The sequence below is a fragment of the Dermacentor andersoni genome, chromosome 2, assembly GCF_023375885.2.
Source record: "Dermacentor andersoni chromosome 2, qqDerAnde1_hic_scaffold, whole genome shotgun sequence".
NCBI lineage: Eukaryota > Metazoa > Arthropoda > Arachnida > Ixodida > Ixodidae > Dermacentor > Dermacentor andersoni.
The window spans coordinates 197,323,970-197,334,236 of NC_092815.1; the positions used below are offsets into that span (position 1 = coordinate 197,323,970).

Genomic DNA, 10,267 nt, shown 5'->3' on the forward strand with positions numbered 1-10,267 from the left:
AGAGATTTCTGGACACTGTTCCGCGTGGCTTGAAGGGGAACATCTGCATTTGCAACCTCGACAACGTCGCCATCTTTCGCCACACCTTCAGCGAACACAGCTCGCGTCTGGATAGTGTCCTGAACTGCATCGGAAACGCTGACCTAGATTTAAACTCCACGAAATGCCAATTCGGAGACCGCCAAACTCTTGTGCTTTGCACCTCGTCGATGAGGATGGCATCCGCCCTGATCCCCAGAAAACAGCAGCCGTTGCAGCGTTCAGTGCACGGTGCTCTGTCAAGAAGCTCCACAGTTTTCTCGGGCTTTGTTCCTATTTCCGCCGCTTTATTCCTAAATTCGCCGACGTCCCGTATCCGCTGACATGCCTGCTACAAAAGGACGCCCCCTTTGAGTCGACTCCGGAGTGCGACTCTTCTTTTCGTCAGTTGAAGTTTCTACTGACATAACGACCGGTCCTTCAACACTTCAGTCCTTCATCTCCGACTGAACTCCATACGCATGCCAGTGGCACAGGTATTTGTGCCGTCCTAGTTCAACGCTACGGTGGCCGCGAACACGTGATCGCATATGCAAGTCGCGCATTAAGTAGGCCCGAGCAGAATTACACTTTTACGGAACAAGAATGCATTGCGGTAATATTTGCGGTTCAGCGGTTTCGTTGTTACCTGTATGGACGCCCCTTTACAGTGGTCACCGACCACCACTCATTGTGTTGGCTTGTGAATCTTCCTGACCCTTGTGGCCACCTCGCGCGCTGGGCGCTCCAACTGCAAGAATACAGCTTCACCGTCTCTTATAAGAGCGGTCGACGACACGCTGATGCGGACTGCCTCTCGCGTATGCCACTTAGCACTACGGACTGTGACGCCGACGACTTCGATCACCTCGTGGCTTCTGTGTCGCCGCGTTTTCCAGACTTCGACTGCTTCAAAGCCAAACAGCGAAAAGACGATAAATTAACACCGCTCTTCACCGCTACTACCGCCTCAACGACAGCAAACCATTTCTGTGTACGTGATGGAGTCCTGTATAAGAAGAACGTTTCTAGCCCTGGCGCACTTTTTCTCGTAGTAGTACCAGAGAGCCTTCGCACAGCGATACTGAGTGCTATGCACGACGACCCTATGTCTGGCCATTTAGGTTTGGCGAGGACGCTCTACCGGATTCAGGAACGCTTTTATTGGCCTGGTATGTGACAGTCTGTTGACACGTATGTAGCCAGCTGCATGCAGTGTCACTGCTCCAAACGGCCATCTACTGCTCCAGCGGGTCTCCTGCAGCCGATCCCGCCTCCTAGCACGTACTTCAAAGAAGTGGGCATTGACTTCGTGGGCTCTTTTCCAAAATGAGCCAAGGGAAATCGTTGGATAGTTGTTTGCGTCGAGTGCCTCACGCTATTGCGAGACGGCGGTGGTGCCCTCCACAACTGCCACTGGCGTTTCAATGTTCCTGCTTCAATATGTCATCCTGCGACATGGTCCGTCTCTCGTGATCATCAGCGACCGTGGACGACAACTCACAGCGGATGTCGTAGAGGAGCTGCTTCGTTTGTGTGAAACCCACTTGCGTCACTCGACACTACACCATCCACAAACGAATGGGCTTACGGAGCGCACCAGCCGAACAATTGTAAACATGTCATCTATGTATGTTTCATCCGACCACAAGAACTGGGATGACGTGCTGCCTTTTTATCATGTACGCGTTCAACACCGCCTAGCACGAGACTACCGGCTATAGCCCCGGGGTGGCCTGCTGTACGCACGGCCACCCCGGCATACAATCGACACTGTTTTTCATTTCTGTAGTCACGAAAATCCCACTGTCGCCGAGGCTCTCTGCCTTGCCGAAGAAGCTCGTGCTATTACTCGTTTGCGCACTTTGGCATCGCAGGACAGAACAAAAGCACGCTACGACACTCGCCACCATCCGGCGATTTAGTCTGGCTGTGGACTCCAGTACGAAAACGCGGGTTATGCCAAAAACTTTCGGCCCCTACGATGGACAGTTCGTTATTAATAACGGACTCATGGAAGTCAAATGTAGCATAGCTCACCTCACGCTGAGTGGTAGAGGAGCTGCCAAGACCCAAGTGGTCTATGTTGCCCGCTTGAATTTGTTCACGTCAAGACAAATGGATTGACTCGCCTAGCGGGCTTCGTCTGCCACGAGAAGAATGTTACGCATGAAGAAAGCGAAGGCTGGTTAAGGTGCTTGCGGTCCCGGGTGGGGGAAAGAAGAAGAGAACGACGCTGAGTTCATCAACCAGCTGGCCGCTCTTGCGCTCACCTTCGCGACTTAAAGTAAACAGCCTCATTCATCCGTAAGGGTGATAAACGGTCTCCTTCGCGCGTAACAATATATTGAGCGCAAGATCCGCCTTATTGTTGCGGGTGCTGCAAAAGATTTGACAAATGGTTTCACAATTGACGTGGGTCCGGCACTTCTTGCTGGCGGAAGAAGTGCCGGCAGCCACGCACTCCTAGTGTCGCATTTCAATCGATGGGCACTGTTCGTCGGCCGCAAACCGCCAGCATAACAATTGTTTCTTTCGCGGCAGGGTGGAATCAATTCTCAATAAATTCGACAAAGATCTGGCTCCATCGCGACAAATGCACCGTGTGACATCTATATAGGATTCGCGTATAAGATAGCACTCTCACAGGGGAAACGGGTCACTCCAACCCTTTCCGCCTTGTTGCCGTTGAGCTCTTTTCCTCTCCCGCTAGGACACGTGACTTCTTTTTAGCGAAGTCTGACAACGACGGTACAGGGTTCGTATAAACCGCTTCGTTGTAAAACTCAAAAGAAAGGGCTTTCTAGAAAAAGTTGGCGCAAATTATATAAGGTCACATAGTTTACAGCCCTAGATTTAGAGCAAAGCTCTTAGCCACCCGTTCCTGCAGAGAGCATCGGCGTCGGTGGCGTTACCGGCGTAACCGAGCAAACGAGCATAGCGAAAGGTGAAAGCGAACACGGATCGCAGCTAGGGAAGAAACAGGCGAAGAGGAAAGTGGAAAGGAGGTGTGGCGGTGAGGGCTACGAGATCTTTTTTAAGAAAGGTAGGCAGAGACGGTAGCCAAATACTCATGAGTTTTCTTGTTTTATCAGCAAGGCGTCCAATGTTTCCACAGTGTAGAAAACCGTATAATTACTTCCTATAAACAAATTATCCACAAAGAGTGCGGTGTCATATTACAGGTCGACGTCACTAACTGCCTTTGTAATATATTAGAAAACGTAACAATAGTGCTACGGGATAGTATTTGCAATGACGAAGAGCCGAGCAGTAAGAAGACGACGACGACGATTGGAAGCTAGCGCGGGCTGTTGCCTCTTGGCCAACTGCGGCGTATTGCTTTGTAAATATACTTGTAAATAGCTTTTCGTCGGTGTCTTCCTACGAAACATATCTGGTGGAGGTGGACGTTCCCTTTACCTCGTCACGGAGCTTCGCAGTGGACGGTACGTCGAGCCTTCCATCATGGCTCCCGGCGACGACAACTCGACCCCGCCGGCTCCGACACCTGCTGACACTCCGACGACGTACATCACTCTCCCCAGTCCCCGTGATCCTGGCGTATTCTCGGCAAAAGATGGGGTAGACGTCGAGGACTGGATCAGCCTGTACGAACACGTCAGCCGCAATAATCGGTGGGACCCTACTATCATGCTCGCCAACGTAGTCTTTTACCTCGGTGGCACACCTCGAGTTTGGTATCGGACGCACGAAGATGAGCTATATAACAATATAACACAAAGCTTTATACCTGGAAGAACGACATATCCTTTGTTCTGCCCAGCAGGTTTTCCGTTAAGGCCTTTCAACGATCACTAAACATTTAGAACAAATACGTGATGTACTCCAGGTCACTGATAAGCAGGAGCGAACTGATGAAATTGTTTAAAATTCTCTGAAGCATTCGGCCGGGTTTCGCATAATAAACTAATAGGAAAATCAGCATTAACACTCATATATAGACCCATTGGTAATATAATTAAACAATATTTTAACAATCACACACAATTTGTGCGGATACGTGACACTGCACCTACTTTAAGCCCACAATATTTATTCGCAATACTTATATTGTTTGCCTCTCTCCACTAATGAAAACTCAGGCTTCTTGCATTTGACTGCGTTACTTGCTAAGAAATTACACAGTGGCGGACCGTATAATACCTCATAATGCGTAGCAATTCGTGTAAAGGTGGCTGCGATCACTGGATAATATATCCTAATCTTGGTAAATCTGCTTATGTGTCAATTGCACTATTGAAAACCATCCCTTGAAGAAAGTTACTAATCACCAATATTTGGGTGTAATCAAGTTTCGTGTTCGGTTAAGATGAAGGACTGATGGTAAACGATCATAATACGCGCAGAATCAATATAAACACAACGCGCTTGGTAGCTTTACTTCGTTTCTATTGGAATGCTCACAATGTTATATATTTTCTTCGCTTAGAAAAATTCCAACAAGTGTTGAAATCTCAATAAACTTCTGTCAATTTGCACGGCAGGAAATTATCTGAGAAAAATGTAGCGTGCTGGAAACTTAGAAAGTATCGAAAGCGAAGTGTCTTTTCCCACTGGAGCCTAGGTTATGGCGGAATAATATTTTCATATGTAATTATTGTTCGTTAACTCACTGATAAAGTACCCTGGTATGATTGATTGGCTGACGGAACACCGTTGATTGCATCCTTGTATCTCGCTGTCCTTTGTATTAAGCGATTGGCCCATGGCAGAAAGAACGTTCTGTATAACTCGCCAGCCTTTAGAGCAATCTAAATCATTCGCCTCCATGGTCATGCCCGTCGTGCGAATTGTGATGTCACAGACAATAAGGGCCTTTCGATAGACTCCATTCATTTCTATCATCCTGATCCTCTGCCGCATCACTTATGAACAGAATGAGTGCGGCAAATTTGGCGGCATTGGTGGTGCTACAGGAACAGCTTTAGTGTTTCAGTTTGAGGATAATTCGTGGAAATTATTCCGACAAAAGAAAGAGATGGCGTGGCGCAAGTTTTGATAAAGTATTTGCTCTGCGTCGAGAAATCTCGTCCTCTAGCATGAATTTATCAGTAAATCTGTGCGAAATTTGATGTAAAATATTTGAATGTAGATATTACATCGCTTTGCGCCAACTTGAATAATTGTCGTGAATAATTGTCGTGATGCAACCTTACAGGCAAAACATATGCAGTTGTCCTTGCCTTGTCTTATATCTCACCAGCCAGTAACAATTGCCTCATTTTTCGTTTTTGCGAAGCGTAGTGTGAAGTGTCATGATAAATGCATGTTCAACAAACACTATTCAGATGACACTGGGCATTCGATGAGCTTCAGCAACTAATGTTTAAAGAATTATCCATAATTTAACCACAAAGAACGCATACGAAAACTGTACAAATGTAGCCAGGCATATTGATGGGACGCACTTAAGTTCACATATATATTTGTTCAAGGTGCATTGTTCATTTATTATCGAATCCTTCACTACTACAAAGGCCACTGCTACGTCGCTGAAATGGTCCATGACGATTCTGATTTAACCAAAGAGTATGGAAAATGGCGAAGTGAGTACATGTTTTTTTCTTTTTGTATACTGAACCATCTTGACAAAACCTGCGAACATGACCATGTGTCTCAATAACTATTTTCAATTCTACACGCCCTATATACACTTTACGCTTCTAAAAACAATGTGCAAATGTATTGATTGGTGACCAAAGTGTACTAGAATATGCTCGAGTGGACAGATGTGCAAATGCATTGAATGGTGACCAAAGTGTACCAGAATATGCTAGAGTGGACAGAACGGCGCTTTCCAGTGCCGCGTGAATAAAAAATTGGCCGAGGCGCTTCGAGCAATTTGGTTTCGTGAGGAAAGTCATTCTGGGACGTCTTTAACGCGGTTTCACTGAGGGCGCCAAGCACGATCGCGTTCGTATGCTGTCATATTTTCTTATTTCAACAGTAAACTATTAGTAACTTCCGTTTGCAACATATTGTAGCGAAGTGACGCAGCTGTTAGTGTTCTGACGCATCAGCTCACTAGGGAGATGACAATAAGGGGGGATGAGCTCCGGCAGGGGCAAGTGTGGATCCGCAGATAGGATGAAGATGAGAAGTAGCATTCGAACAACTAGGTTTGCTAACTTGGCATTTGCTTTAGTTTTACACTGTACACATATTTACATACAAAACGATGACATACGGATCGTCGAAGGCCTGCCTGACCAGCCTGGTCTCCCGTGGCGAAGTTGCGCCGTGTGCTGCTGTCTCCTTACCCTCTTCAAAACTATGCGGATCATTCGTTAAATGAGTTTCTGCAGCATCCAAGCGAGCCGTGGACTGGTGCGAGGCGCAGTATCAATCACGACTTTTGTATCGGTACCATTTGCTCGTATGGGTACTGCTAGGAGCTGACTATCTGACATAGTGCATACTGGACGGCCGGGCTGACTCCTATAGGCCCGGCCGTTCTCGTTTCCCGAAGGGTTAGGCTTCCCACCCTGATTGTCGTTGCGCTCTCTCTGTTGGTGTCTGTGATCTCTAACCCGCATCGAGCATTTGTGCGCGACGTGACCCATGCAACGGCACAGCGGGCATCGTGGACGTCCATCGTTGGCATGGATATTTCTCGCTGGCCAATGCACTGGAGGACGATGTAAATCTTCTTTAATAACCTTCAGGCGGTCAGATAACTAGGCTATAGAGTCCGCGATCGTCTTGAAGTCCCTATCGCGGTTGGTGGCCTCTCGCCGGCAATGACGCTCTGCCGCAGTGCAGGTAGCGATACATGTCGGAGGTGGTTGCAGTGTTGCTACAGCGGGTGTCACTACCGCGGGAGGCGTATTCGTACCACGACTGATGGCCGGCAGAGAAATGGGTACCGATCGCTTCTGGTTGGTACGCACGCGTCATCAAAGCAGCCCGATTAATACGCTACAGCATTTGCAGCAAAATTGAGCAACTCTCCGGATTCGCGATTATTTTCTTTTGCACGTCCGGACGCAGGCCGCGCATAAGGTACCTCCACCGCTCCTTTTCCATCATGGATGGATTAATTTTTGCACACCGCTGCACGACGTCATAGTAATGGTAGCTCATAGTAATTCTGATGGTAGCTGGGTCCAGTTTTGCAACTGCAAATATGCGATTTCGATTGAGTGGCGACTGGTGAAAGACGTTTCTAGTAATGTCTCTCACTCTTGCCATGAAATAGGGGCACCCGTTAAAATTTGAGTGGTGTGCCCGTTTTTTGCGTTCTCATCCGATGCCAAATATACAAATTTTAATTTCGTCCCTTCATCCCAGTTGTTCAGGGAGGCTACGTGTTCGTAGCAAAGCAGCCACTCGGAGATTGATTCTTCGGTTGTGCCTCTAAAGACTGGCAGTCTGACGGAAAGTTTAGCTTGAGGGGTGGACATGATAGCGAGAACAGTAGGGGGTTCGGCCATGGTCGAGCTTTTAAAGCTAGGTTCCTGAAGTTTGTTGTCATGGGCCATGATATTAGAGCGTAGACGTGACTACGCAGCAACCTCCACCAATTTGTAGCCAAGTGACGCAGCTGTTAGTGTTATGAGGCACCAGCTCACCAGGGAGACGATAATAAGGGGGGTTGAGCTCTGACAGGGGCAAGTGCAGATCCACAGGTAGGATGACGACGAGAAGTAGCATTCGAACAACTAGGTTTATTAGCTTGGCATTTAATTTAAGTTTACGCTGTGCACATATTTGCATACAGAACGATGATATACCGATCGTCAACGGCCTGCCTGAGCGGCCTGGTCTCCCGTGGCGACGTTGCGCCGTGTGCTGCTGTCTCCTTGCCCTCTTCAAAACTACCCACGATGACGAGTGATTTTAAGAAGGAAGAGACAAGTACAGCGCCGTTACTGCCTCTCGTGCGAGGGTACCTACAAAGTGCTGTACGGATGGGGGAAAGGGATAAAAAGAGTAGGGGAAAAAGAGTGGTGGATAGAGGGGAGAGGAGCCGAGCAGTAAGGCACGCCAAGGAGGTCGCAGCGGCTACCGCCATTCGTACAAGTCGGCGCCGTCCAAGTAGTCGAACAACGCCGTGAAGGCACGCCCGACCACGGAAGAGTGAGCGGACGGGAACAGAAGTACCTCAGTGCTGTCATATGGGAGGCCGAGGCTGGGGTAGGCGGTCGTGAGCAGGTCAAGTCCAGCAACCTATGCGGGGCACCGCAAGAATACGTGCTCCAGGTACTCCACATCGGTGCACTTGACGCGAAAAGAGCTTCCGGTACCTTGAAGGTGGTGCGTCCTTTCCGCGATTCGGTGGCAGGCGATGCGGAGAGGAAGCAGCAGAGCTCGGTCTCGTCGGTTCAGGCCTTCGCGCGGCAGCAGCTTCGGACAATTGCCACTGGCGACGGTGGGGGGAGCGGGAAGGGGAGGTCCGGATGTCTTGCGCATAATATGACGGCCACGGTGGGACGGGCAATGCCGAATGGCGTCACCACGAGTGACCGGGGGATTGGCGCAGTGTGGGCCTCCTTCGCGAGCCGGTCAGATTCCTCGTTCCGGTGTATGGCAATGTGGGAAGGCACCCACTGGAGAACGAGGTCGCATACCTGCTCGCAAACGCCTTCCAACTTCCACAGGAGGCACTGGATCAGCGGGGACCCGTGGTCCGTCCTCGCCAGCATGTACAACGCTGCACGGGAGTCCGTGAGGGTTGCCGCCGCCGGGAAGCAATGCCGTAAGGTCAGCTCCCCCGCCAGGTCGATGGCCACGAGCTCCGCGTCGGTGGACGAGACCGCACGCAAGACGCTGCACTGGCTCTGTGCTGGGATCTCAGGAGCGACGCAGGCGGCCGCGGCCGCACCTGCTGCTCATCGATGGTTGCAGCCGTCTCCTGCTGGAGGGCACAGATGCGCATTCCTTAAATGAGTTTCTGCAGCACCCAAAGGACCCGGGACCGGCGGGAGGCGCAGGCACCAATGACGCATTTCGACCAATAAGGCAGGCCGACACCATCTAATAGGAGTCAGGGTTTAAGAGGCCAAAAATGGTCACGTAAACACTCCGTATACAATATCAATTCGCCCTTAACTAATCAAGTTTTGGCACCCGATACAGCCGAGTATGCGAAAGGGCGCGACACGTGCAAGTAGTGACCGTCAGCTGCGGTGGCGTCGGCCAGGTGGAAGCACATGCCCGAGGCGCCGTCGCTGTCATTTTCACACAGAGGTTTCCGCCGCACTGAGGAACCCACAACATTCGCGGAAAGAAAGGGATCTGCGGTATGCTCTCTCCGCGACAACATAGGCTATATAATTGCAGCGTCGAATAGGCTGACCAGCATCGCATTTTTTATTGACTAATGTTACTAGCATTCGTCTGCAAGTGATGATGCGCGCCTCTAGTCCTGGTTGCTGGCTAGCGTTTGGAAAGCGGACTATTTCATTCCACAAAGTTTTTCCTTTTATTTTATTCTTCCGACTTACCATTAGCGCCTTATGTCTTATGTGGCTTTGGTCCACGTCTTTTTACCACAAGTGTTTTATGAACTATAGACGTGCTCTCTTGACTTGACAGCGCAGATCTGTGTGTATTATGTGCACTATAGGCGTGCTTTGTTGACTAGATTGCGCAGATTTGTGGGTAATTAAGCAGGTGGTTCTTCAAAAATAAAACCAGTTGTTAGAAAGCGCTCGTCCTTGTGTTTCTTCTGTCCTTCGTGCCTGTTTGTTTGCGCACAAAAAGTTTTAAGATGAATCTGTTCCAACTAGGCTGACTCGCAGTTATACTTCTTTCTCGGCACTCAGATGATTTTCATGCTTCCTTTTTCACTTCTCTGTAACTGATTTCTCGAATTTTCTTTTGCCGACTTTTTCATATCATGCTGCTGCTTTGCTTATCTATCTGTGGGCCTTCCCAGGGCCACATACTAATTCTGGATAATTTCATCCAAGGATGGTGGCATACCTACTGTCGCATTCGTATTTGCTCATATTCAATGGGCGACGTTATTTATTTGACCACATGCCCAGTTGTATAAGTTCCACAGGCTCACTGCACAACTGTGGCTGTGACTGGACCCTTGAGCAGAACTGCCGTGGCAGCTATTGCTGTGCTCGCTCGTCTCAGACGGGCTCCCGTTCGGCGAGAGAGCGATTAGCTTGACATTATCTTAGAAATGTTGAAACAACGTGAACAAGGCAGGTCAAAGAACGAATGCCAGGATGCTGCGGTAGCGGCACGAAATTTCTAAGTCTATGGAAAA

The 10,267-nt window shown here is 49.1% G+C and overlaps 1 long non-coding RNA gene across 2 annotated transcripts in view; it reads left to right on the forward strand.

Moving 5' to 3' along the window:
- The window catches only part of LOC140215996 (uncharacterized), a 126,071-nt gene that overhangs the window by 82,000 nt on the left and 33,804 nt on the right, over nt 1-10,267 (forward strand). For both annotated transcript variants that reach the window (XR_011892634.1, XR_011892633.1), the window contains one exon: nt 5,478-5,588. This is a non-coding gene — a long non-coding RNA (uncharacterized lncRNA). The remainder of the gene's footprint in view (nt 1-5,477; nt 5,589-10,267) is intronic.